At 42.7% G+C, this 24,866-nt stretch overlaps 1 long non-coding RNA gene across 1 annotated transcript; it reads right to left on the bottom strand.

Moving 5' to 3' along the window:
• Positions 1–4,981: 4,981 nt before the first annotated feature.
• On the bottom strand, positions 4,982–24,793 carry LOC135422254 (uncharacterized). Its single transcript, XR_010434394.1, has 3 exons — positions 24,288–24,793; positions 12,979–13,116; positions 4,982–5,437 (listed from the first exon to the last, which is right to left on the bottom strand). It is a non-coding gene; the product is annotated as an uncharacterized LOC135422254 (long non-coding RNA).
• Between the last annotated feature and the right edge of the window lie 73 nt (positions 24,794–24,866).

The raw sequence follows: 24,866 nt of genomic DNA, 5'->3' as shown, positions 1-24,866 counted from the left end.
GGATGAGCTTTATTCTCTTCAGTTATTTCCTGTATTACAGGTAAAAGACAGAAACAAGGACAAACAGTAATTTACTGCCTAGATCCTGCTGAAGTTGCAGGTAACCCACCAGGGGCAGAGGCACCTGCTCAGCAGCAGCACAGGAACCGATGAGGTTTTGTTGTGGGCACAAGGTGGAAGATAACTTTCATGGCCATGTTGTCAGCTGAACAGAACTGCTCCTCCTAACCCTGTATTTTGGCATGGAGAAAAGTTAGAACAAGAGAATGCAGGGAGCAACCTTAGCATAAGGCTGCTGGGAAGTCAGGGCTATAATATGCAATTCTTTGAAAAATGTGGGTCTGGTTTTTTTATAAATATATAATCACATATAATCCATCCTCAGCTGTTAGGGAATTAGGGGGGAAACCAATTTCTTTTGTTTTGGGGTGTGGCCATTGGGAAATTTAGACTGAGTTTGCAAGTCATACAATTAATGAAACATTCACTATGAAGAGCATAGTGAATGTTTCTCAGGTGCAGAGATTATAAAGCCAAGATGCACCATTCTGGTGACTGAGCTGATGTGCCCTCAATCCTCATGAGCAGGTCCAGATTAATCAAGGAAGATAAGGGAATATAATTTGCCAAATTAACAAAATCTCCTGTGATTAAACTGGCCCAGCTCTGGACATATGTTATCTATGGTATAAACAAATATTTAACTTACCCACTTGTCTCTGCAAGGTGTACAAAGAACAAAGCTGCACAATGGAGAGTTTGTGTGGAGTTGTTCCAAGAACTTCTACCTGTAATTGCAGTTATGGTGAGATCCTGACATGATCACTCACTAGGAAATGAAACAACGTGAGTTTTTCCCACTCTTGCCATCCCCTGGGGACCAGGAATCCCAGGAACTCTCCTGTCCACTTGTGTCACTGTGTGACTCCATCAGTGCATTTCCTGGAGACTCTTTTAGTGTGGACTTTGCAAAGCAAGATGTTCAACTGATGTTCTTTAATTACTTAGAACTGTGGATCATGTACATGCAAATAAGGATGAATTCCTGTGGACTTGTTATTCTGCAAGAGACTGTTGCAGTATTTGTCTTACATGCACATGATCTACAGTCTTTAATGTCTGATATTTTGTGAGAATACATTTAGAAGCAGCAGCTGAAAATGCAGACACTGCTGTGTCATTCCAACATTGCTGAAAAGAACTCTTACAATGTCTATGTGACTCATGTCTCAGGTGATGTCACGGGATGTCTGGAAAACAGATTTTGAAGCAGAAGCAACATAATGCCTTTTTGTGTTGCATTGGTTCAATTTTGTTTAAAAAATGTATTATATACATGCGATATATAATGCACCCACACACTTTATTAAATCAGAAAGTAGAAATAAGGGCAGAGAAAGGATGATCAAAGGACTAAAAGAGAAGTCTGAGCCATGTGAGTCCATGGATTCCACACAATGTGTCTGTAATTCATATTAGCATTTCTCAAATTACAAATATAAATTACATGTCTAAGAAATCTCTTCCAAAGCTGATGAACAGAAATGGATGCAAAACAAGTCATGAATTCTTCTTATTTGACAACATGAACAAATGAGGGAAGGAGTAATGTACTGCCTACCTTTGAATCTCTGACTGTGATTGATCTTTCAAGTGAACAGTTTTGGATTAGCAAAAAGAACAAGCCAATATGTGTTAGGCCAACGTGCATAATCCTGCTCCCAGCACCCAAACCTGTGAGTGCACTCCTGGAAAGGAGCTGGGAATGCAGCCTCTCTGACACCAGTGAATCTGGTGCTCAGGTGTTAAAGCCATGGAGTTTCTCAGATGGGATGCTCAGCACCTTCCAGTCCTGATCTTGGAACTGTTCAGGGTTGGGCTTTTGGAGTGCTTGGTGCTATTTCTGTTTAGGAATGAATCATGCCATTTCCCTCTCACTCTAATTGTCTAGAAGGAAATGTGGTCCCAGTGCTATTGTTGCCCTCACCCAGACACATCCCCTCAGTCAGTGACATCCAGCAGTCGTTGCTGGCTCGAGGTGATTTGAGTCCCAGCCTTTGTCCAGCTCTGCCAGCCCAGTGTGCCACAGGCAAGTGCTGGAATTACAGCACATATGGTCCCTTCATTCACAACGGCAGGAGCAGCTTCCCCATCTGCTGTCACAGCGAGGTGTGATTCAGAGGCTGCAAAAAAACATTCATGTCCAACTTACTTGGAGGGTTTTTTTAGGTGAATTGGCTGGTGACATCACCCGAGTGTGAATCACTGCAGAGAAGAAGCTCCTGGAGCAGTAAATGGCTGGTGCCTCTGTGCTGGAGTGAAGAGCTCTGGTCATACAAACACCTCGCTGGTTTTGGGATTCTTCCCCACTGTCTCTGATTGCAAAGCAGTTTTTGAGGGGGGGAAGTCACAAGGAAGTTTTGATGTTTGTGACACTCAGTGTAACAGGATTTCCTGGCTGCAGCACCCTGGACATGCACAAAACTGAGGCAATTTCTAAGGGTAGCTGCTCCAACCAGGCTGCCATGAGTGCATTTTGGAAACAGGGGGAACTGCTATTAAGGCTTTAGCCCAGCAAGTCATTTATTTTTTCTTTGTGTGCATCCATCCTGTTTTTAATGATATAATGCTGTGACATTAAGAGATACTTTCTCAGTTTGGTTCCAAAACAGCAAACTTCATTTTAAAACAAAGGAAAAGACCACAGAAGAATACTTGTTTTGTGTGGAAGAAAATTCTTTTCATCACACTGCTGTCATTGGTTGCAACACGTTTTCTCTGTTGTAATCAGGAATAGATTTTTGCAGAATTAAACAACCATATCAAAGGTTTCTAATAATCCTTGCAGTGCCCACAGTGCCACAGAGTGCTCTCCACTGGTCTGAGCATGCAGGTAGCCAGCTGTCGTGGTTTGGACCTTGTTTTCCCCCAGAGGCTAAGAGAAGTGGTAGACCCCAAGGGGTGGAAACCCCTGAAGTTTTGAAGTTCTGCCCAATGGGCGCTCCTGCAGAAATGTAAACATATCACAACCAGACCGGAAGAGATGAGTTGTAGTTTTGGTTGTTGAGGAGAGGTGGCCATGTTGTAGGGCCACGAGGAAGGGGCTCTAAGCCCCTTGGGGCCTCTGGGCCCTCCCAGCCCCGGCTGGGGGCTGCAGGGACCTGGAACAGCATAAAGCTGGGCTGGGTGCCTGTAGTTATGCTGGGAGATGTTTTTCTCCATGGGCACAGAGCAGCAGCCGGGACTGGCCAGAGAAGGTGGCAGAGAGCCAGAGATAAGGACCTGAACTGAAGGAGCAGCAGAAACAACATGCAGCACCGGAGAAAAGACTCCTGGAAAGGGAGAGAGAGAGAACCAACAGCTGAGAGACAGAGTTTGGGGTAAGACTGTACCAGACCCCCCAAAACTCCTTTGAGACCCTCTTGGAGAAGAGGGACATGGACTCCTATTTTGGAGAGTAGTTTTAGACATGCGGCACCGGAGAGAGAGAGGAGCTGAGAAGCTCAAAAGACGTCCCGGAGCTGGACCGGGACGGCCAGATGGAATGTGGGGGGAGTTGACCTTGGCTCCCCCCTTGCACTGCTGCCATGGTGGCAGCCTGAGAGACAGGGCACAGAGGCCCTGCAAGAGATACCAGACCGTCACGAAGACCCCCCTGTGTCTTCGTGATATGACGTGGTGATACGACCTTGTCTGGGGTTACGAAGCCCACGGAAGACCCCTCGGTTGGAAGCGATGGGGCCGAGAGAGAGTTTGGATACCTCCCTCGTTGAGTGCTGGCAGAAAGCCAGCTATCAGCTGCTGCATGTGGAGGAGACAGACAGACTGCTGCCTCAGAAGATGCTGCTGCTTAAAGACTGGAAGGGATCTGTCCTTCTTTCCCTCCTGGACTTTTATTTGGAGGGGAGAAGAGATCTGATCCACTGTAAATACTATATGTCATGGTAGAGATAGTTGTGATCGTGTGTATAATGTGATATGGTATTTATTTGTACAGTCATTGTAATATATTCCCTTTCCCCCACTTTGAGTCTGGTGTGTTTTGTCTGGAAAAACCCATCTCACATTAGGTTGAGATGTGGGAGGGGGATGGAGCTAGGGAATTGGATTTTAGGCTATCTCAAACCATGACACCAGCCTTTCCAGTAATAAATGACCCACAAAGGAGAATTTCATGGGAAAAATATTTCACAGGTGCACTGGTTAAATCTAAGCCATTTCCATGGACAAGTGGAGGCAGAGGTTACCTGACACAGAGCAGGTCTGTTCTGCCAGTCATTTATGCTTCTTTACCAACGTGCACCTTATACCCCTGTGCCACCTCAGGGTTTGGGGGGCTGTCAGGGCTGCTGGCCCTAAAGACAGAGGGGTGGGAAGATGCTGTTTTCTGCTGCTAACCTCAAATCCTTTCTTGCCTCAGTCCTGAGCAATGACCTGCCCTGTCCAGGTCCTGTCCAAGCCCCTCGTGGCTTGAACACAGTGCCCAGCAATGGCAAACTGGGTCAGTAACTCCCATTCCCACGAGCAGCTCAGAGTGAAATATAGTGGGGAATTATATTGAAGTTCATTTACTATTTTCAGAAGTAAAAGCACCTGGCATTCAGCTCTACATCTGTACTGTCATTTATAACTTCATGTTGGGCAATGCCAACTTTCATTTCCCCTTAAGAGGATGAAAGACAGAGTCAAATTAGGCTGCTTTCGAGTTGTCATCAAGCACTAATGGTCACTATGTGCTCTTGTGCCACCACAGTTGCAAAGGGATCCAAAGCTGGTTCGTCCTCAGTGAAATGTGGTGATTTTACTGACAGGAATGAAGGGGTAGGACCCAGCTGGGGCTGACATGCCACAGACAGGGAGTGGGAAAGACATAAAGGGTTTCCTGATGTTTTCCCTTGCAAGATATGATTTTCAGCTGCTAATAATTTTTCCTGAATTTTAACAAAAAATCCCTCTGCCTTGTCTACAGGAAAGTGGTTGATTTCTTGGGTTTGTTTTAATTTTATTGTCCTGTTCATGTATAAATCTAGGCAATTACAATGTTTGGCCTTTGTGTAAGAAATTCCAGCTACCTTTTTCTTGAACTACTTTTGTGCTTTGAAGCCATGATGACTGAAATGGAGCAGGAGGTTGGAACAGGGAACATTGGGAGAGGACCTGGGTAGAATAACATTCTTGGCCATTAGCTTTTAGTTGGATTTTTTTTAAAATGTTCCATCTTTTGAAATGATTTTGCACTCTTTGTATTGTGATGTTGAAAGCTGGATGATTGTGTGTAACACATGCTTTAAAACCATCTTAAAAATTATTGTTTGCAGATGAAATAACTTTTACAATTCTTGGAATTGTTTTGCACAGCAGCTCCACCATAGCAGATTGCTGTGCTGGGTTGGAAGGATGCCCACTTCTTTTACCTGGAATTAGATGTCCAGAATATCTGAAAAAGAGTAAATTAGTGTCTTAGGTGGGAGGAAGTTGAATTAGGAGGTTTGTAAAGGAAGGAGCTGTACTAACCAGTCTAGGCAAAGAAACATCAGTGCTAACAACCTTTGAGTGGGAGACAGGATATAGATGTGGTAAGGTACACAAAAAGGGGTCCTGCTTGCCCTGGACAAGAAAATAAAAATTGAGATTTTTTTTTTTTTAAGTTCCTTGGTATGGTATTCCCTTGTATTCAGTCCTATTAACCAGAGTTTATCTACTTTGGAAAGAATCTGTGCTCTGGAGTTAATGTTGTTTGGGTTCACGTTACCAAAACAAATAAAAAATCATTTCAGCTGTAGTCTGTGCAGAAGGAGATTGTGCAGTAGCTCATTGATGCTTGTTTGCTGGCAGGTGCCAAAGCACCCACAAATTAGTTACTGCCTCAGTTTTGGTCAGAATTCTAGATTGGTGCATTTACAACATAAGCAACATTTTCACTCCATTTGAGGTTCGGAATAAAAAAGGAAACACTGATGTGCTTTGCTACCAAAAAACCAGTAGGTTTTAAGGTTAACCACAAGTGCCACAAGAGTTTTCAAAGCACCAACCTCTATTTCCTCTTTCCCAAATGGCAGAATTCAGATACTACTGTGAACAGCTCAGCCTCTTGTGTAAACGTGACAACCTCTCCAGGATCATTAAGGAAACAAAGATCACTTGTTCTTTTGAACAGGATTATTTCTCAAAGATCTTCCCTTATCGATTTTGGCTCTTATATTCCTGTGACAGTGAGGTGTGTGAATATGGGTATAACTAAAAAAGGCTGAACAATCCAGCACTGATACTATTCTCACATTGCTGTTCCTGCCAGGACAGCCTTTATGAAGGATGTTTGGGATTTGGCAGTAATTATTTTATTTCTCTACCTCCTGATACAGTGCTGAAACTTTCCAAGAACTTATGGAATAGATACATATTTTTTACTAGAAATATTAGTGAACAAGTAACATTGATAAATCCTTCCACAGCCCACACTGTTACACAGGTAACTAATATTTCTGCTCCAGCTGCCCCAAGTACCAGACTGATCTGTAAGGATCCCCTGCTGCATTATTGTCAGCACTGCCCAGGACATCCACTGGCAGGCACTGCTCAGACTCACACACAAGGTTTCCCTGGGGGTGGAATCTCCTTTTCCCTCTCTTGGGGCAGGGCACAGTTCCCAGTGCATTCTGTGGGTGTGTGCATTGCTCTCTCCTGCTGAGAACCTCATTTGTTCCGTAAATAGCACATGGAGCCCCGGGAGGGTTTGGCATGTGGCCTCCAGGATAATTAAGATACGACAAAACTGTTAAAAGGAAGATGCATTTTCACCGCAAAGCTCCAAGAATTCAGAAGACTGACGTTTAATGAGGTTTCTCTCATTCCAGAGAAAAAGAACCCTGGAGTCACCAGGTGAGTTTAGTAGACAGAGCTGTGCTCAGTTCCCAGAGGGGAAAACTCAGCAGGATGCAGTTACAGAGAAGAGACAAGGTTATAGTCCTATTTTTCCTCAGGCCCTTTTTCTTCAATTCTGGATGTTGGTTACACTTTATTTAATGGTTTTAGTATTTTTCAGATATCACAGTTAAGGATTAAAACCTTCTAATCAAGTAAAACACCTTCATTCCCTCTATCAAGCCTGTGTCCTCCCCAGATAAATATTACTCTGAAGGAGAAGAAAAAACAGTAAAGCCATTGGAAGAGTATCTCCCACCTACGCAAAACTGGCTACAAATGAAAGATCCAGATCAGTGGTAAGGACAATTTCTCTAAATACCACAATAATTTGATGGACACTTATATTTCCAGCTGTCTTGGATGTGGTGATTTACTTTCAGACATGCCTGGCTTGTGTCAAGACAGAACAAAAACCACAGTAAAACTGTAGAGACAGAATACAATTATAAGTAACTTTGGCTTCCCAAACACTAAAAGAAAGCCAGCATTTATCTCAGATGTTAAATGAGATTACAATAATATAATCATCATCACTCTTTAAGGGCTGCTCTATAAACACAGATCAAATAAACACAGGCATGTTTTGAAGCAGTGCCCTGTGCTGCACTTTGGTGTCTGCTGAGTGACTGTATTTGTGATTCCCTGGCTTTGTGTCTGTCTGAAAAACAGATTTGTGAAAAAGTGGAAAACAATTGCTTGTTTACTTCCCTAGTTAGTTTAGCCAAATTTTAACATAGAAACTTGGAATAATAGAATGGTTTGGGTTGGAAGGGACCTTAAAGATCATCTAGTTCCAAGCCCCTGCCATGGGCAGGGAACCTCAGCCATAGGTTTAATAGCAGTTACATGAGCACTCGTGTCTCTGTGGGCCTCCTTTTAAACTAATCTCTGCAATCTTGCAAGGTAAGTGATGGGTACAGGGGCTCATCATGCTGACAAGAACAGTGTGGTGCTGGGGATCATCCCTCTTTCAGGCAGTATGAGACCTTGGTTATCCTTTTTTTGCCTGCAGCTCTCCTCCCGTCACCCAGAGACACAGGAATTCATCTTTTTATCTTTCAGTGGCAGGATGACCTCAATGGTTTTCCCCTGTGGAACTTTCTTTTTCCTAAAAATGTGAGTGATATGTTGATCAGAGGGAGGAAACTGGCTTTCTCTTTCTTAGGAAGTTAAGAATTTATCCTTCAAATTCTACACTTCAGAAATCTGAGCCTAGCTCACTGAATAGGAGGACTGAGACCAAATTAGTTTAGTTTAGGAGAATGCTGTGGATTTGTTCCTCAGATCCACTTTGGGATCTAACTATCTTAACTCCATTCAGGAATTTGCCTAATTCAAACCCAGCATTTTCTGGATTTTATGTTATTTATAAGAGAGGTGTTGTTTTTTTAAAGCACCTCAGTCTTTTCCCTTTGTTTCCAAGTTTTTGGGCTCTGGGCACACATCTCCCTGTAGCAGGATGTTAAACCCCTTCAGATTCCTTGTGTCTAGACTTGGAGTGCATGGAAATACAGTTTGTTAGAGTGCTCCAGCAGGGTTTGCTCTGATGCCTTTGTGTGCAGTGGGGTGGAACTGAGCAATGCTGCTTTACTGCTCCCCAGATCCTGCTCACTGGGTGAGAGAGACCCCAGGGATGGTGGCAGCAGGAGTGGCATCTGTACCAAATTGAACAGGGAGATCACAGCCTGGAGAGACCCCTGGAGTACATAACCCCCATTTTTAAAGTCTTTGAAAAATCCTGGCTCCTGAGGCAACAAAACCACCAGATAAAAACAGCTTTGCATTTTTTCCCCACGAGGTTTTCATAATTAAAAACGTGCCCCTCAGATACAATGTTGCCATATTCTTGTTTCAGTTCAGACTATCCCTGGAGTCTCTGCTGGGATTCGATGTGTTATTGATCCTCTGGGGCACAGGGTGTGGCTCTTGGGGTTATGATCCTGTGCAGGGCTAAGGGCTGGACCCACTTGTGGGTCCTCTCCAACTCAGCACATCCTGTGATTCTGTACTACATGTAAGGACAAAATGTCTTTTTAGATGGCAATACCAAACTCCTTACTTTTGTAGTCCAAAAATTGGATAAAACACTATTTTGACTTTTCAGATTGAAACAAATCATTTGTTCTGAATTAACATCTTCCACTTCTGTTTAGAACAGTTTGTACCAAAATTGATGTTTGACAGTCTCCAGCCTTGTCCAAGCCTGCACTTATTAACTTATTGACAGAGAACTTGCTGTGTACCTGAGTCTGAATACTCTGTTTTACCTTATGCCACTTCTATGAGGAGCTAAAATTTCCTTGGAAGTGGCATGCAGTGGCACAAGACAGGCTGTTCTAGCTGACCTCACTGAGAGGATGTTCTCACTTACAGGGCTGGCTGCTCAAGAGTATCATCACTGTCACTGCAGACACAAAAAGCCCAGGTTTTACCCTCTCCTTGATGTCAGCAGCGAGGTAGGGCTGCTTTGCACAGAAGTAAACCAATAAGGATGTAGTGCATCACACAATTACTGAAAGATAATCTCTTTTTTCAGTGCCTTTATTAGTGACTCATGTGGTCCCAGCACAGCATACACACTGGCTTTTGATGACTTCTGTCACTGCCTATTAAGCCTGAAGGATAATGATCCCTACAGCTCCCTCCTATCCCTCACCCAGCAGGATTCCCACTGGAGTGGGGAAGAGGTTACACAGGGAGTGTGAGGCCAGGTCCTGACAGCCCCATCTTCTACTAATGGAGGTGACTGTAGAAATAATTCATATTATATCTATGAGTGCAATGACCTAATGGTTTACTTGTTCTGTAGCATCACTTGCCACTTCAATTACAGCCAAATTGCTTGATTAAAGCAGAGGAAGAACTAAACACTAATTTCCAGGAGCTTAAGGCTATACTTTAAGAAAGAGATAATTTAATTTTATAAAATGTTTGTATCTCCCTTTTTTCTTCTGTAGCTTTATATCACATTGTGCTGAGCTTTTCCAGGCAGGAAAAGAGGAAAATGTCTGGTTTTCATCAGAAGCAGAGTTAGCTGGAAATTAGATTACAACAAACTGAGGGGTTTGTGGTTTGGTTTTTTTTTTCTTTCATTTTAGTGCTGTTTCAGCTCCATGGAAAGGGATAATGGTTGCCCGTGATTCCAGCAGACACTTTGTGATAAGTAGGCATTTTGTAAGTGCTGTTAGTAAATGTAGAGTTCCAACCTGGAGCTTCATCCAGTCCTTATCTCTATATTTTAAGAATCTATTCAATGATGGGGTTTGATTTACCCTCCTCAAGCAGAATTACCAGCACAGTAAGTTGTATGGAATGGGGAGCTTTTATCTTATTCTGTTTTTACAGGGTGTTAATATAATAATGTTCTGTCTGAGGAAGAGATTCCTGGGTGTTACTGTGCCACAAATAATTAGTGAAACAGGTTCTCGCTCTGTGATAGGAAGAGCAGAGAAATACTTCAGTAAATGATTAATTGAGAGGAATTGATAGCAAAAGTTTGAGTAGAGCTCCTCTGGCTGCTTTTTGTCCATTTGCTTTGGTTTTTTGTAGATCCTCATCTTAAGTAGAAAACTACAAGAAAAAGAACATAGTGATAAACCTTTTTTGAAATTTCTTTCTCGGCTACTCCTCATGAGACACTGGCCATGGCAAATACCCTTTTTAAAACACAGGACAAGTAAAAAATTCCCTAGGACTTCAATTTCAGACGTATAAATTTGTGTGCTTTGTTGTAAGTAACTACATGTGGGCTAAAAAAGAGGTAGAAAATACTAAAGATTAGTTCTAAATTAATCCAGCACCCCCTGCATGAGGGCACAGTGGTAACCATGGTTAATATACTCTGCAGTAAGACTAAAGTGTCTTTTATCCATTGGGTTTTGGTGGGTTTTTATTGTTGGGTTTGGGGGTTTTTTCTCCTTTTTTTCTTCTTTGCCCCACAAACAGGGAAAACCACATTTATAACAGTGAAAGCAAGGCTCAGATCATCATGAAGTTATTTTCACAAACCCTGGCTACCTTAAATCTTCAGAAGAGGAGACCTTCAGGTTTATAAGTCAGACTGGGCTGCTTCTAAAGAATCCTTATGAGATCTTCTATTACAAAAAGGCAGGATTAGTCCACAGACTGTTAAATATAATCTGGGAATATAATTTAGTTTGTCAGATACCATCATATTCGGGCAACTCAGTATTAATAACACCTTGTCCCATGGCACCACACTAAGAGCAAACTATGGACAGAGCTGTTTGAGTAAAAATATAATTTAAAAAAATTAAGCAGATGTTTCTGTTAGTTTTCCATGAATCCATTGTTAGAAATAGTATTTCTAGTTCTAGTATCAGGAGCTACCAGTATCCCAGTATTTATTAGCTGAATTAGTCTAATGTCTGAGGTGAAAATACAAATACTGAAATTCTGTTTTCAATTCCAAGAGAAATCCAGAATTACTCTACAAAACACATAGTTACTCTGGATTGGGTTTTTTATGGCCTTTTTTACTATTTTTATGCTGGAACTTACAAAGTAGCCCAGAGGTTTAAATGTAGAAGTTTGCTTAAACTGACAAATCTCTTCCGCTTACACATTGTGACCCGTGAGTTATCCTGGCTAAAAATACCAACTTTGCAATGCAATTGTAACTTCAAACCTTTTACGTATCACAACACGTTTTTTTAGGGACTCTTTTTAAGGAACAGATTTTGAACAGCTACTGGCTGAATTCAAGCTGTGATTTTAGTGTATCAGAGCCTCTCAATTTAAGCCAAATTTTATCCATTGGTTCACAAGCTTCAAATGATCTTGTCCCTGGCTAAAATCCCGTGGGATCTTTGCAGAGCAGATGCTCACAGTGCTGGTCTGGGGGTCATTTAGACTTTCGAAGGTTCCATCTTCAGCAGACTGGGTGAACTTGAATATCAGCTTTATCTGCTGTGGTCGTAGTTGTTATCAGTAAACCAACTTCTGTAACTTCATGAAAAACGAGTCTTCTGTTTCACATTGAAAAATACTATCAAAGGAGCAGCTTTTGCTGTGCTTCTGGTTTATATCTTCAAATATCTTTCGGCAATAGTAGCAGGAAAGACATTGGTACAGTCTATAATAATTGCTAGAATATTTGTATACAGTACCTGATAGACATTTCCCCCTCACTTTTTAATTTACAATGAGCTAATTTAGCTTTTTATTCTTTTGGAAGCATTATTGCACCATCTAAGAGCTCAGGTAGTCAAAACCAGCTGTGATTGAGATTAATCAATGTGTACAGTTACTACCTGTGTCTCAGTATTCCTGGAATCCCAATTTAGGGAAGATTGACCACGTGAATTAAGGAGGGGGGAAAAAAGCAGAGTAGGGAGAAGAAGAGGTGACAGAAGCATTTTTTACATAAAAAACTAACATGCTGTATGTGAAATTAATAAATATACCATGCAATAGATCCATTTCTCCCTTCTGGCACTATTTATGTGAGTGTACTTAGATTTCTAAGCAATGAACTAATCTTTATGACAGAGGAGCAGGCTAGAATTAGTCTGCTTCTCCTAGTGAAAATAATGAATATTTTATCACTGTCATTAGTGGGAAAAATGTTAGGTCTCCCCTCAGCCTCTGTCATAGCTGTCTGCATATGGAAGTGGTGAGGCTGCTGAGTAACTGGGCACTATTGGATACTCCAGAGTGCAATCCTCTGGGATGTCAGCACTCCCTCGACAGCTGGCTATTAAGAGTAAAGTTTCCAAGTCTGGTGTGTTAATCTGTCCCCTCTGAGATCAAACATTGCACCTTCTATAATAAGACTGAAAACATCTTAACAGGCCAGATAGTTATCAGGGCTGCTTGGAGGCACTGCTGTGTTTTGAGCTGTGTTTATGTCGGCCCGAAGCTCTTCTGAAAACAACTGAGAAATACCGAGATTGCAAGAAAAAGCTGTCAATCTTACTGAAGCTGGTCTTAGTTCATGGGAACATTTTTCTAAGCTAAACAAGCCACGTCTTCAAAAAACAAGGCAGCACCAAGGAAAGGAGACCTTGTCAAACCTGGCAGTGTAGGTCTGACCTGCTGCAGAAGCTTCAAGCCACGGTTGGTGTTTTGTAGAGATGTACAGGTGTGGAGCCATCCAAGGGAGTGTGCCCAGTGTTCTTGCTCTTACTGCAAATCTTCCGAAAACTGGTCCTTTGATTAAAGCTTTAGCTCCTGGGGCAGGGTAGAAATGTGAGTTGATTGAAATGCAGAAGTTTTAAAAACAGAATGCAACTCCTCCCCTGCACAGTTTGTGTGTCTGGGTGTGTGTATGTGGGACTTGGAATAATTTCACAATCTGGGAGCCTTCACTCTGATCTTTTTAACATCCTGAGATGTTCAGCCATTCTGTAACTCAGTGACTGGGTGGACAATCTCTACAAGTAGGTTCTTGACTGCACACCAAATACAGGCCTTATGCAAGCGGAGGTAAATCTTCATGCATAGCTTCACAGACAGCTCACACTCACATCCCAAAGCAGCAAATATATGTACTGCTAGTTAAAAAAGTCTTTACTCAAATACATGCCTAAAGGTGCCAAAGCAGTCACATGAATGTGTATTCAGTCCCCCCCAACAAATCATGCCTCTGCACAGTCACAGGTAAGGCACCTCCCCATGTGTTGGACAAAAGCTGTGTGCCCATCAACCCACTAAAGCATTGGCTTGCCATGCATTGCTGATAAACACACTATGAACTTGTGTCCCCATGTTTTTCCCAGTTCATTGGACTGTTCATCTGTCTGTCTGGGCTTCCTTTGTGCATAGAACAGACAGTAGAGAAGAGTTTAAATGTAGAAGTTTTCAATGATCATTTATCTTCTGAGAGGCTCAGATGCATCTCAGATGCTTCTGAGAAGTCTTTTCATCTGGAGAATGCTTCCTAGTCACCAGTGTACTGCTACAGCACACAACATGCCAACTGTGGGGCAGGAATTCACTAACAAGAGAATAGAGCAGACCTTTGTGACAATGTGGGAGGGTTTTTGCCTCCACCACATTAATGAAAACGTTACAAGAGCTGCTGAGTTCTGGCAAAGGAACACAAGTGAACTTGTAAGGCTTCCTGACCCAAAGGAAGTGTTTGTTGCAGAAGCAGAGGTTCTGTGACAGGACACTGTCCTGACTGCCACAGTGCCTGGGATGTTGTAGGTTTGACAAGAGGGAATCTGCTCTTAGGATTCAAGGTCTGTTCTAAATCTGATTACAGGGAAGGATAAAGTTTGAGTGCTCTGTCCAGGAAGTGATTTCTAGAGTGTTAATTGTAAACTTAGCTGTGTTGTGAGCGTTTGTCTGTGGATACTCTGTGCAAAATGGATTTATGCACAGACTGGTCACTCCAGACTGTGAGTGCCAGTGGTGTTTACACAGTTCCTGTAGAAATGCTGATGTCATGGAGCTGCAGCAGGGCTGTGTCACTGCCTCAGAGCCACGGGCATGTCCTGGAGATGGAATTAGCAGTCGTTCCCTCGAGGACTGCAGAGAGCCTGCTCTGCCCAAAGCCCTTCTGCTGCCTGAGCAAGGAGGTACCACTGCCCAGCACTGGCACTCAGACTGGCATCCTGCAAGGTTATCACTCCAATTCCCTTGCTTATCATTTGAATGTCTTTGCCAATATGAAATGAAAAGCCATTTGATGCCTGAGCCTTCTGGCTCAGTGTCTCATAGGCAATTTTAGAATTATTAGTCCTTGAGTCATTCATATTCTCTGCTTTTACTGTGATGATCTCACTTCCTGCAAACAGGAGCACTGAGTTGAGAGTGAATTAAAAAAAGCACCCATAAATACAGCAGAAAAAAGGTTGTTTTAACCATGTATATGCTTTGAACATTACTCAGGAAAAAGACGTTGTTTAGCAATAAATTAAATCTTTTCTAATTTTGGTGGTTTCAGACATTTTTTGTAATATATATTTTATAAGGAATGTGATAATGTGTTTCTTTGCAGAAATATAAATAAGATCCTAAAGTAGAAGGATGTGAGAAATAAAGAGTAAATGTTCAGGTATTATAGATTCATCTCCAACTAAATTAATGAGGTCTTTCATACCTTTTAGTAATTTTTTCCCACTGCTGATCCCTAAGCTTTTCCTCAAAGATTTGTTGTTACTTTATGGATGATCATGCCTCCTCCAGATCAAAATCTGTGAAAATTGAAGTGCTCTTCCAAGTCCTGTGCAAAATCAATGGAATTAATTGGTTTCTCTCATTGAGCCACTACTGAGGGAAGATTCTCACTGAAGGAAAGACTGTGCCGCTGAGTCCTGAGCAAATGATTGCCCTTTCTCAGAGCTGTTGTGGACTCATCATGATTTGCCAGCCTGAGTTACTGCTTGGGAACCATTCTCATGTTTGGCTGTGCTCCTTGAGTGCTATCTGATAAAACTCCTGGCTGGATTATGGCAAGTTGTCATTCCCATCCATCACTGCTATCAGCACCATGAGTGGATCCCTGCACAGCAGCCTGTCACTGTTCCCAGCCAGAACCTGAACCTCATGTTGATACAGTCCAAATTGATGGAAAAAAATAATATAAATAATACTATTCAGGTGTTCATTTTTAATCCTAGTAGAATTTGGCATGAATAATTCCATTTGTATAAAACTCTGCTATGACCTGCAGTATAGACACATATAATATTCAGCTTCCTTTTAATGCTAAAAAAGTATTTGGAAAAATTATAAGGATGTGTAGAACTGAAAGGAGTTAAAAAGTTCAGTGTTGAGCTGCACAGGCTACTTATAACTTGTATTATATAAAACTCTTCAATAAGTTTTTTTATAGACTGCACAAAGCCTGGTGCTATATTAGCAGAACTAATGGAAACAAGAAGAAGAGAATACAATAGAGGACAGCAAGTGTGTTTAAAAAATAAAAATTAAAAAAATTCCTTCTTTCCTGCCTCTGTCAACTGTGTCTTCAGCTAGAGTGAAGCATAAAAATTGACCCTTATGCTACTCCATGCAGCATGTGGGCTGTGCTGGAGCCTTTTGGAAGTGATGCATCACCAAAACAAGTAAAGTACTCACTCTTGTTCAGAAGCCCAGAGTTTCTGCCACAAGCTGGACTACATAGACAGAGCGCTAAAACTACTTTCTATTTATGCATTTCTCTTACAAGTATTGATCACATGTCAAATGACAGCATTCCAAATGAGAGTTTGTCCATGGAGATCTTCAAACACGACTTCACTGCATGTACTATTCCTCTTCTTATATATTCCAGAGAAAAATCTAAAGCATAGAGGTAAAACGTGTTGTAGAATCACAGAATGGGTTGGGTTGGAAGGGACCTGAAATATTATCTTGTTCCACCCCCTGCCATGGGCAGGGACACCTCCCACTAGCCCAGGTGGCTCCAAGCCCTGTCCAACCTGGCCTTGGACACTCCCAGGGATGGGGCAGCCACAGCTGCTCTGGGCAACCTGTACCAGGGCCTCCCCACCCTCACAGGGAAAAATTTCTTCCCGATATCCAACTTAACCCTGCCCTCTGTCAGTTTGAAGCCATTCCCCCTTGTCCTGTCACTCCAGGCCCTTGTCAATAGTCTGTCCCATCTTTCCTGTTGCTCCTTCGGGTCCTGGAAGGCCACAGTCAGGTCACCCCAAAGCTTCTCTTCCCCAGGCTGAACAATCCCAACTCTCCCAGCCTTTCCTCCCAGCAGAGCTGCTCCATCCCTCTGATCATCTTGGTGCCTCCTCTGGACTCTCTCCAGCAGCTCCATGTCCTGCTGTGCTGTTCCCCAGGGCTGGAGCAGCTCTGCAGGGGGATCTCACCTGAGGGGCAGAGGGGCAGAATCTCCCCCTGCCCTGCTGCCCACACTGGGGGATCAGCCCAGGGCACGGGGGTTTCTGGGTTGGTTCATGTCCAGCCTCTCCCCCACCAGCCCCCCAGGTCCTTGTCCCAGGGCTGCTCCATCTGCTCATCCCCAGCCTGGATTGACCCCAGGAGGGGCAGCACCAGCACTTGGCCTTGTTAAACCTCATGAGATTCCCATGGGCCACTGCTTGAGCCTGTCCAGGTCCCTCTGGATGACATCCCATCCTTCACGTGTGTCACTGCACCCTCAGCTTGGTGTCACAGCAAATGTGCCGGGGGTGCCCTCGACCCCTTTGCCTGGGTCAATAATGAAGAGATTAAATAGCACTGGTCCCAGTATGGACCCCTGGGGGACACCACTACTCACTGGTGTCCATGGGGACATTGACCACCACAGTGACAGAAAATAGAATTCAGAATCCCAGATTGCAGCTCACAGGCTTTCTTAATGCACGGAAGTCCCAGGGCTATTTCTCCCTGGGATCATATGTTCCTACAGCACTGAAACATCAGTAAACTCTTTTCTCTTACATCCCTTTGGAAAAGTGGGACAGTGGCACCACAGCAAGGACATCCAGAGAGTCCAAGACAAGATAGTGTGGACAGTAGTATCTGTACAGTGTGTCAACCCAACATTTGGCTCAGTGTTCTTGCTTAATAGTGCTTGCTATGGGTTCTGGGACCAAGTTTAGGAGGACATGACACAGTATTTAGAGCCCACATGGGTTAAAAACAGTGCTGTTGCCAGGCCTGTGTTGCAACAATAGCACCCAAACTGCTTTCTGTGTTCCCTTTTCCCTCAGAGAGCCCTGGGCAGCACGTTGAACCCAGAATCTGTTTCTGTCCTCATTGGGCCAGAGATTGGGGTTTTCATTCTGACTGTTTTCAGGTTAATTACAGTTGTTTTCATTGGTATTTTGTGGCAATTACAACTAATTACAGAGTGAAAGATCGTATTTACTCCTGTGAAAATAATTATGGAAGAAGTATAAAGGAATGCAATACTGTTGTAAAAATCTAAACAGAGTTAAGGCTTCAAGTCAAATCAGAATTAAAAGTCTGAGTTGTGTTTGAGAAATCACTGGTAGTCGAGGGTCAAATCCTTCTCTTAATCTAGTACAGTGTGTCTGTACTGGAAAATGGATCTGCTTTCTGCAGTTGATTTCAGGAGCTCATTCCTCCAGGGGAGTTTAATGGGTAAGGCATTGAACAGAGTGCAGTTCCCAGGTAAGTCCCAGGCTGCCTCTGGGAATTCAGGCACGTGACTCCACCTGGAGTCCCTTCTGTTGTGGGAGGAGATAATGACATTTTTCCACTGCCCAGAAGTACTGAAGAGTATCCATTAAGAGTGGCAAGGACATAAAGTGCTGTGACACAAGAGTTATTAGGAGGCAAAGGATTGTTTTCCTGGCCTTATCTTTCAGAATCCCATTGTCTCACATATGTGAAGTTTCCTTAATCCACACCAACAAAATCGTCTCTGTACCTGAACCTTCTGAGCACCACTTGAAGAAGTCATACTATAACTTCAGACTCCTCACATTTGTACTTATCTCTACACGACTTTCTCTGTCACTAATTCTGTCTGGTGTCACATAAATGTTTCCAGCTGGATCAATGTTAAAAACAAACACCAAATCCCCGAGGGGAGCTCCCTTTCAAACTGTACTGGATCTCTCTGCCACTGAACCTGGAATCATGGGCAAAACATTAATGTCAGTGGAAATATTCCAAGTTTCAAAAATAAATATTGGAATGGTTCTGCCTCAAGGACAGAGGGTGTCTCAAAAACATGAATAAATTTTTGCTGGCAGCTGCAGGAAGTTGCTGTTAAGGATAAGTGGGCACAGAAATTAAACTGCCCTGTGGGAATCACCTCCTCAGAGCACCATCCAGGCACTTTGGGGGGATATTAGGAAGCTCCTGTTCCACCTCTTTACCTCCACTGAGTATGAACCAAGAAGCTTTTCTCTGGTGTTGCAGCCCAGAGTGGTTTGTCCTTATCAAAAGAACTTAATCCTTTTAATCAGTTATTCTTTTTAGAGAGGCAACAGACCTCAGAATGAAGCTGGGGACAGCACTACTCTTAGAGCAGCTGTGACTGGAGTCTGTGCCAAGGTGTTCTGCCATGACAGGCAATTTATAACAGTCAGCAATTTATTTTATCAAAAAATATTGAGATATGGTCTACTAGTTATAGAAGCCTTGGTGATTGAGAAATGCTGGGCTTGGAGGTTCATTTCTGCCAGACTCATTCTATGTATCAGTAGACAAGGTAGTTATGACTGAATTTAGCTGGTTTCTATTGACTTTAAGTGGATTTATGGATGAAGATCTAAATACCCTGCCTCACTTATTGTAAAATATAATAATTTATGCCTGTCTCCTGCAATATTGCAGGACTTGTATATGCAATTTTCTCAATCTGCTTTGAGATATTTTTGAATATGCAATTATGTTATTATTCAGACTTCTGATGAGATAGTGCAAGCCTCCACAGTTCCACAAACAACAGCATTTTATATCAAATTTGAATGGGTAACAATGAAATTGAAATGAAATAATGGAATTCTTCTAGAACTTTGGGACACTTTCCCATTTTGTTGCATGGTGTAATTTTTTCATCATCACAAGCCAAAGCACAATCAAATCAGCGAAAGCTTTGCCTGGCATCCTTTGGCAGACTGAAAGGTAACTCATTTTCAGATTGATTTAAATATGAGATTGAATTAGATGAGCTAAAAATATCTCTGCAGCACCACACTGGTGAAAAGCAATAAACACTTCCACGCCAGATAGTCGGGAAGAACGGACAGCAATCGCCGAGAAAATGATAACCAATTGTTCTGCCGTTACCATGGCAATGTAGAGAAAAACACTTGTGTTTAGACTGTACAGTCCTCGTGAAATACAGGTTGTCAGTTGTTTTTATAAGTCATAAACCCTTTCAACTCCATGAATACAAACCAGTTCCTAACAAGGAGAAAGAAGAAAGGGTCTGTTACAAAGGAGAGGGGAGCAGTGTCTCACCAGTCCTCAAAATAACAATGCAAAGCCATGATGGAGGCCTCATCCTAATTTAAACATCTATTTGTTTATGCTGGCACTAATGTGTTTCTTGGGTTCTTTTGTTTAGGTTTGGTGCCTCATAACCCACGTGACTGTATTCCCAAAGGATGTGGATCCAGCACTTCAGCTCCTGCACTGCTTTGGTTGCTTTGCTATGAGGAAAGACAGGGCAGCCTCTAATCCATGTTTAAAATAAGACTGTTATTTTAAGCAGCCTTTTCCTACCCCTTTTGGATCTTTGCATGCCTGAGGGATTCCCTTTGGAGTCCCAATAAATCAAACAGCAGCAGGCTTTGCTCTGCATTGGACAGCCCTGTGTTCCTGTCCCTGCTCGAGCCCCGGGAGCTGGATGGGTAGTTGGGGCTGGAGAGAGAAGCTGGGAAAATGCAGCACTGATTTCAGTTGTTTCCAAGAACTCCAGGGTAAGAATATAAAACTGTGAAGTTTAACCTTTCTCCGTCAGCCAAGGAGAAAAACGAGACTGTCAGTCCAAAACACAGACGTGTAAAAGATTTTAAACACCTTCACATACACAAAACACATTTATCAGTTGTCACCTGAAGGTCAAACACCTGAGGTCCATTTCCTGATCTCCTAATTAAAATGGGCCTCTTCCCATACATATTACCCTTTTGCTTTCCAATGCAGCACAGAGAAAATATGCCTTTCATAACCTGTGCACATGGCAGCATTTCTGCAAAAGTACAAAAAAGGTTGAATTTAATGGGATTATTCATCAGCCTCAATTAATCACAGATTTGCTGTATCAAAGCCAATGTCCCTAATCCAAGGGAATTACCCAGAGTAGATTTAAGATTGCACAAAGTAGATTTAGGATTGCATGAGAATCTCATTCATCTGAGTTGAATGATCTTGAATACCAGGATCTCCTGAATTACCTTGGAAATGAGCTGAGGATAACTCGCATTCAGGAGCTCTGGAAGGAAAGTGGCACCTGGAACTACCAGGGTGTTTTCCATAATTGCAATTTCCATTGTTGCTAAGCCACAATTTCCTAGAGACTGATTCCCCAAATCTTTGACTTGCACATTTAGATGATAATTGCTGACCCGGGATGTGTCTGACACAGAGCTGTCTGCAATAAGGAAAACTTATCGAAGACATTTATAATTCTTTTGCAAAAGCATGACAGCTGGTCTAGGAACATGAAATTAAGCTTCATTCCTTTTTAATTGCTGCTCAAGAATGACAGCAGCTACAGGGATATTTCTGTATTCTTGGTTTTGTGTATTTTTCTGTGTTTCTTTACTGATGGTCCACTTCGGTTTGTTACTACCAGTGGTAGTAAGGTGGTAAGCTGGCTACAAGGGGAGAATTTGGGGTGCTGCTGGGGCAGTTCTGTACCATGTTCTCCATCATATCTATGTGTCCTTCAGATGCTTGCAATGATTGCACTGATCATTCACTGGGTCTTCATTTTAAGGTCTTCATTTTAAGGTGCCTGCAGCACCGAGAGAGGTGCCAGAAGAGAGGAGCACAGCTTTTGGACTCTGAGGAGGCTGCTCTGCTGAGGGACAGATGAAGGAGTCTTTAGGCAGATGAGAGACAACCACCTAGATATCACACTGATCCTGCTCTGGGCAGTGCTGTGGCCTCTGTTCACCATCACTGATCTGAGTGAACACTTGTTTTCATGACAATATGACTGCACAGCACACAGCACAGGACACCCCTCTGGTACTGCAGGCAGGCAGGGGAAGAGCTTTCAGAATCTGAATTGAGGAAGGTCCCCAATCCCATTTTCAGTAGAGGCACTCATTTAGGCAAGTTAACAGAGGTGCCCCAGCTCCTAAATGCTCAGACACCAGGTACCCTGATGTGCCTGGTGTGCCAATGTGCTGGGCATTGCTAAGGCTGGGCAGAGATGATGTCAAGCTGACTCATGCTTCCTCGAGGGGGACAGTCTCAGACCCCTGAACTCCTGCAATTTGTCACTGCTGCCTCCCACCTTTCACCCTGTCTGGCTTCTCTGGAAGCCCTTCCCAAAGTGCTGGACCTTTCCTCCAGTTCCAAACTTTGCCGGGTTCCCTTCGTACCTCCTCTGCACCAGTCATCTCATCGGCTGCAGTCAGGGCTGGCAGGTGTGGGAGGGCATGTAGGGCTTTGGCTCAAATTAAAGGACCCTGACAGGGGGATAGAGGTTTATCTCTGAATGTTCTTCCCTCCTACATTTGTGTGTGGAGCTGGTGATGCAGCTTTCTGCAATGCTTCTGTAGTGACTAATACCTGAAAGCCACAGAAATTTCCCCGAACTCTTGAATGAGGAAGATGTGCCCTTCTGTTACCACGAGGGAGGCAGAGGGTGCTTTTGCTTTTGTATCAGAGGGTGAGATTTATACCAGGTTGCTGTGTCAGTACAGAAGTTACAGCAGCCAGGAGGGAGAAGTTTTGAAAGCCTGATATTTTTCAATGTGTTTACCCAAAACAGAGTTACAGAGATGATGTGTTTCACTATTAAACTGTTCCTGGAACAAAGGAAATCCACGGAATTTTAGACAGCTGAATTTTAGACAGCTGCATTTTAGACATCAGAGGAGCAATATTAGAAGACTGGGAAAAAAAATCTGATTTTATCTGAAGCTTTCCTTTTGGTATTTGTTGCTTAATTTGACACACATGTTCAGTGGCAGTTTAGTTAGAGTAGCCTTCATATAATCTAAGAAACTAATTGTCCAGATTGGTCATTGTTTCTGAGTGTTATTCTAACCTTAGCCTTTACCTAAAGCACAAACAAGGATCTTAAGTGATGGCCATCAGCTTTTTTTCCACTGGTAAAAACTCTTTTTGCAGTTCCATGAAAACACTTAAATTAGTGCCTCAGCCTTGGGATTTTTTTTTAAGTGCTCTTCCTATTATGGGGATGAGCCTTGCATAGCATATGGAAATGTAAAAATAAGAGAAAAATACACTGAGGAGCAGTTTACAGACTGGAATTTTTAATTTCGTCATTAAATAATGGCAGTTTTCTATGCTCTTGCATAAATAATATGGAGACATAAGCAGGAATGCACCTCTGTGTGCTGTTGTAACACAATGCAGAGATGCACATTTAAACAGAGCATTGTGATCTGTGTTAGCTTATAAAAGATGAGATTGCTCTGCCTTCCCAATTCATTCCAGTATTGCTTTTGAGTTGCCATGTTCTACTGTTATATTCCAGGAGACTTTTCTCTGTGTAAAATGTCATTTGCAAAATGTCCCAGGAAGGGGAATCTATTACAGAACCAGCCCCTTGCAGCCCAAGCCAAAATATTAATTCTTCATGTGATATAAATGTAATCAAAAACTTCTCAGGCTGGATATTTTGTTTTGGGGGAGAAGATATTTAACCTTTGTAGTTCTCTTTTGCTACATTTGACATTATTGTAGTTTTTTTACAGGAAAGTAATTTTTCTCTAAGTATTTTTGCTCCCTTTCCCTCTCTTTTCTTTCCCACTGATACAAAATAATATGCAGTTTGTTGACACAATTCCAAGTTATGGGTCTAAAAAAATCCTTATAGATTTATTTAATCCCCATCCCATACATCTATCTTTTAAGTGCACTTTCCAAAAACTTTTATAGCTGTTATGTTATTATGGATTTAGACTTCTGAGACTCTCATCCAGCACACAATGACTGCAGGCACACAAAGTGAACTTCAAAAAGACCCTTCACTGCACTGCAAAAAAACCTAGTCCAAGCAGTCATTATTGCTGATGCACTGTGTGGGTGTGCACAAACCATCAGGCAGTGCTTTTCAGGCATAAAACTTTGCACATTCTCAGCTGAGCTTTATAATCTGCAGATTCAGACAAAATCTACCATTAAATAAAACTTATTGGATTCTATTGACAAAAGAAGGGAGGGTGGGAGTCATCAGGAGCAGCAGCATCTGGGGGTAGGTGCCCTGGGATGCAATCTGATAGAAAGCTTTCTGCCTGGAGTCACAGCAGATCTCAGTTTTGCATCAGGAAGTGCCACTCAGTGAGTCATGCCAAGGTATTGTATTCCTCCTGCTTTGGTAATTTAAAATAAGAACCAAAAACCTGATGGAAAATTTTCCATCCCCTATGAGCAAAGGGCTTTCTTTTCACACAAACCCAAGGAGTTCTGTGATATGACAGCTGCTGTGCTGTGTGCTCTTGTTTCTCTGCTATGTATTAATTTGGTTATCCAGGGTTTTATCACTGCAGTGGTGTAGGGAGGTCAGGCATTTTTCTTTTTGTGGTAGCAGCACCTAAACAACTCTCAAAACCTAAAGCTTACCCCTTACTCTAAAAGAGACAGTATATCCTTGAACCGCTAAAAACATTCCTTTGTTTAGTTCACATGCTTGTCTGTGTTCTACACAGTCTCAAAATAGATAACTGACTTCTGTTTCCTAAAGCTTAAGGTCTATAATTGTTCCAACACTTCAAAACAAAACAAGACAGAGCTACCCAGCTGTATCTTACCTTCTACAGATAAATAGCCCATATCCTTGAATCCTCTGGAACATATGCTCTGAAGGGTGACTTGGAGTCTGGGGGAGGATTTTATTCTGTAAGTCAGCATTTGGAGTGGAAGAGAGTCGTGGTTTAACCCCAGAACAGGCACCAAACAGTTGCTTGTTCACTCCACCCCCTGCCCTGCAGTGAGAGAGGGAAGAGAATTGGTGAAAAAAGTAAACCTTGTGGGTTGATAGAGACAAATTAATAAGCCAGGAAATGAAGAGAAAATAATGATGATGATAAAAGAATGTACAGAATAAGTGATGCACAATACAATTGCTCCCCACCCCCTGAGCACTGCTCAGTCAGTGCCCAGGCAGAGTCCTGCCGCACGGGCACCTCCCCCGGCTCATGTGCTGAGTGTGACCTGCTGAGCTCTGGAATATCCCTGTGGCCAGTTCAGCTCAGCTGTCCTGGCCCTGCTCCCTCCCAGCTTCTCGTGCTCCTGCTCCCTGGCAGAGCAGGGGAAACTGGCAAGTCCTTGACTCAGAGTGAGCAGTACTTAGCAACCAACTAAAATATCAGTGTGTTATCAGCATTATT

This window comes from Pseudopipra pipra, chromosome 14 (assembly GCF_036250125.1).
Source record: "Pseudopipra pipra isolate bDixPip1 chromosome 14, bDixPip1.hap1, whole genome shotgun sequence".
In the NCBI taxonomy this organism is placed as follows: Eukaryota; Metazoa; Chordata; class Aves; order Passeriformes; family Pipridae; genus Pseudopipra; species Pseudopipra pipra.
This window is presented reverse-complemented; position numbering and strand designations above follow the sequence as displayed.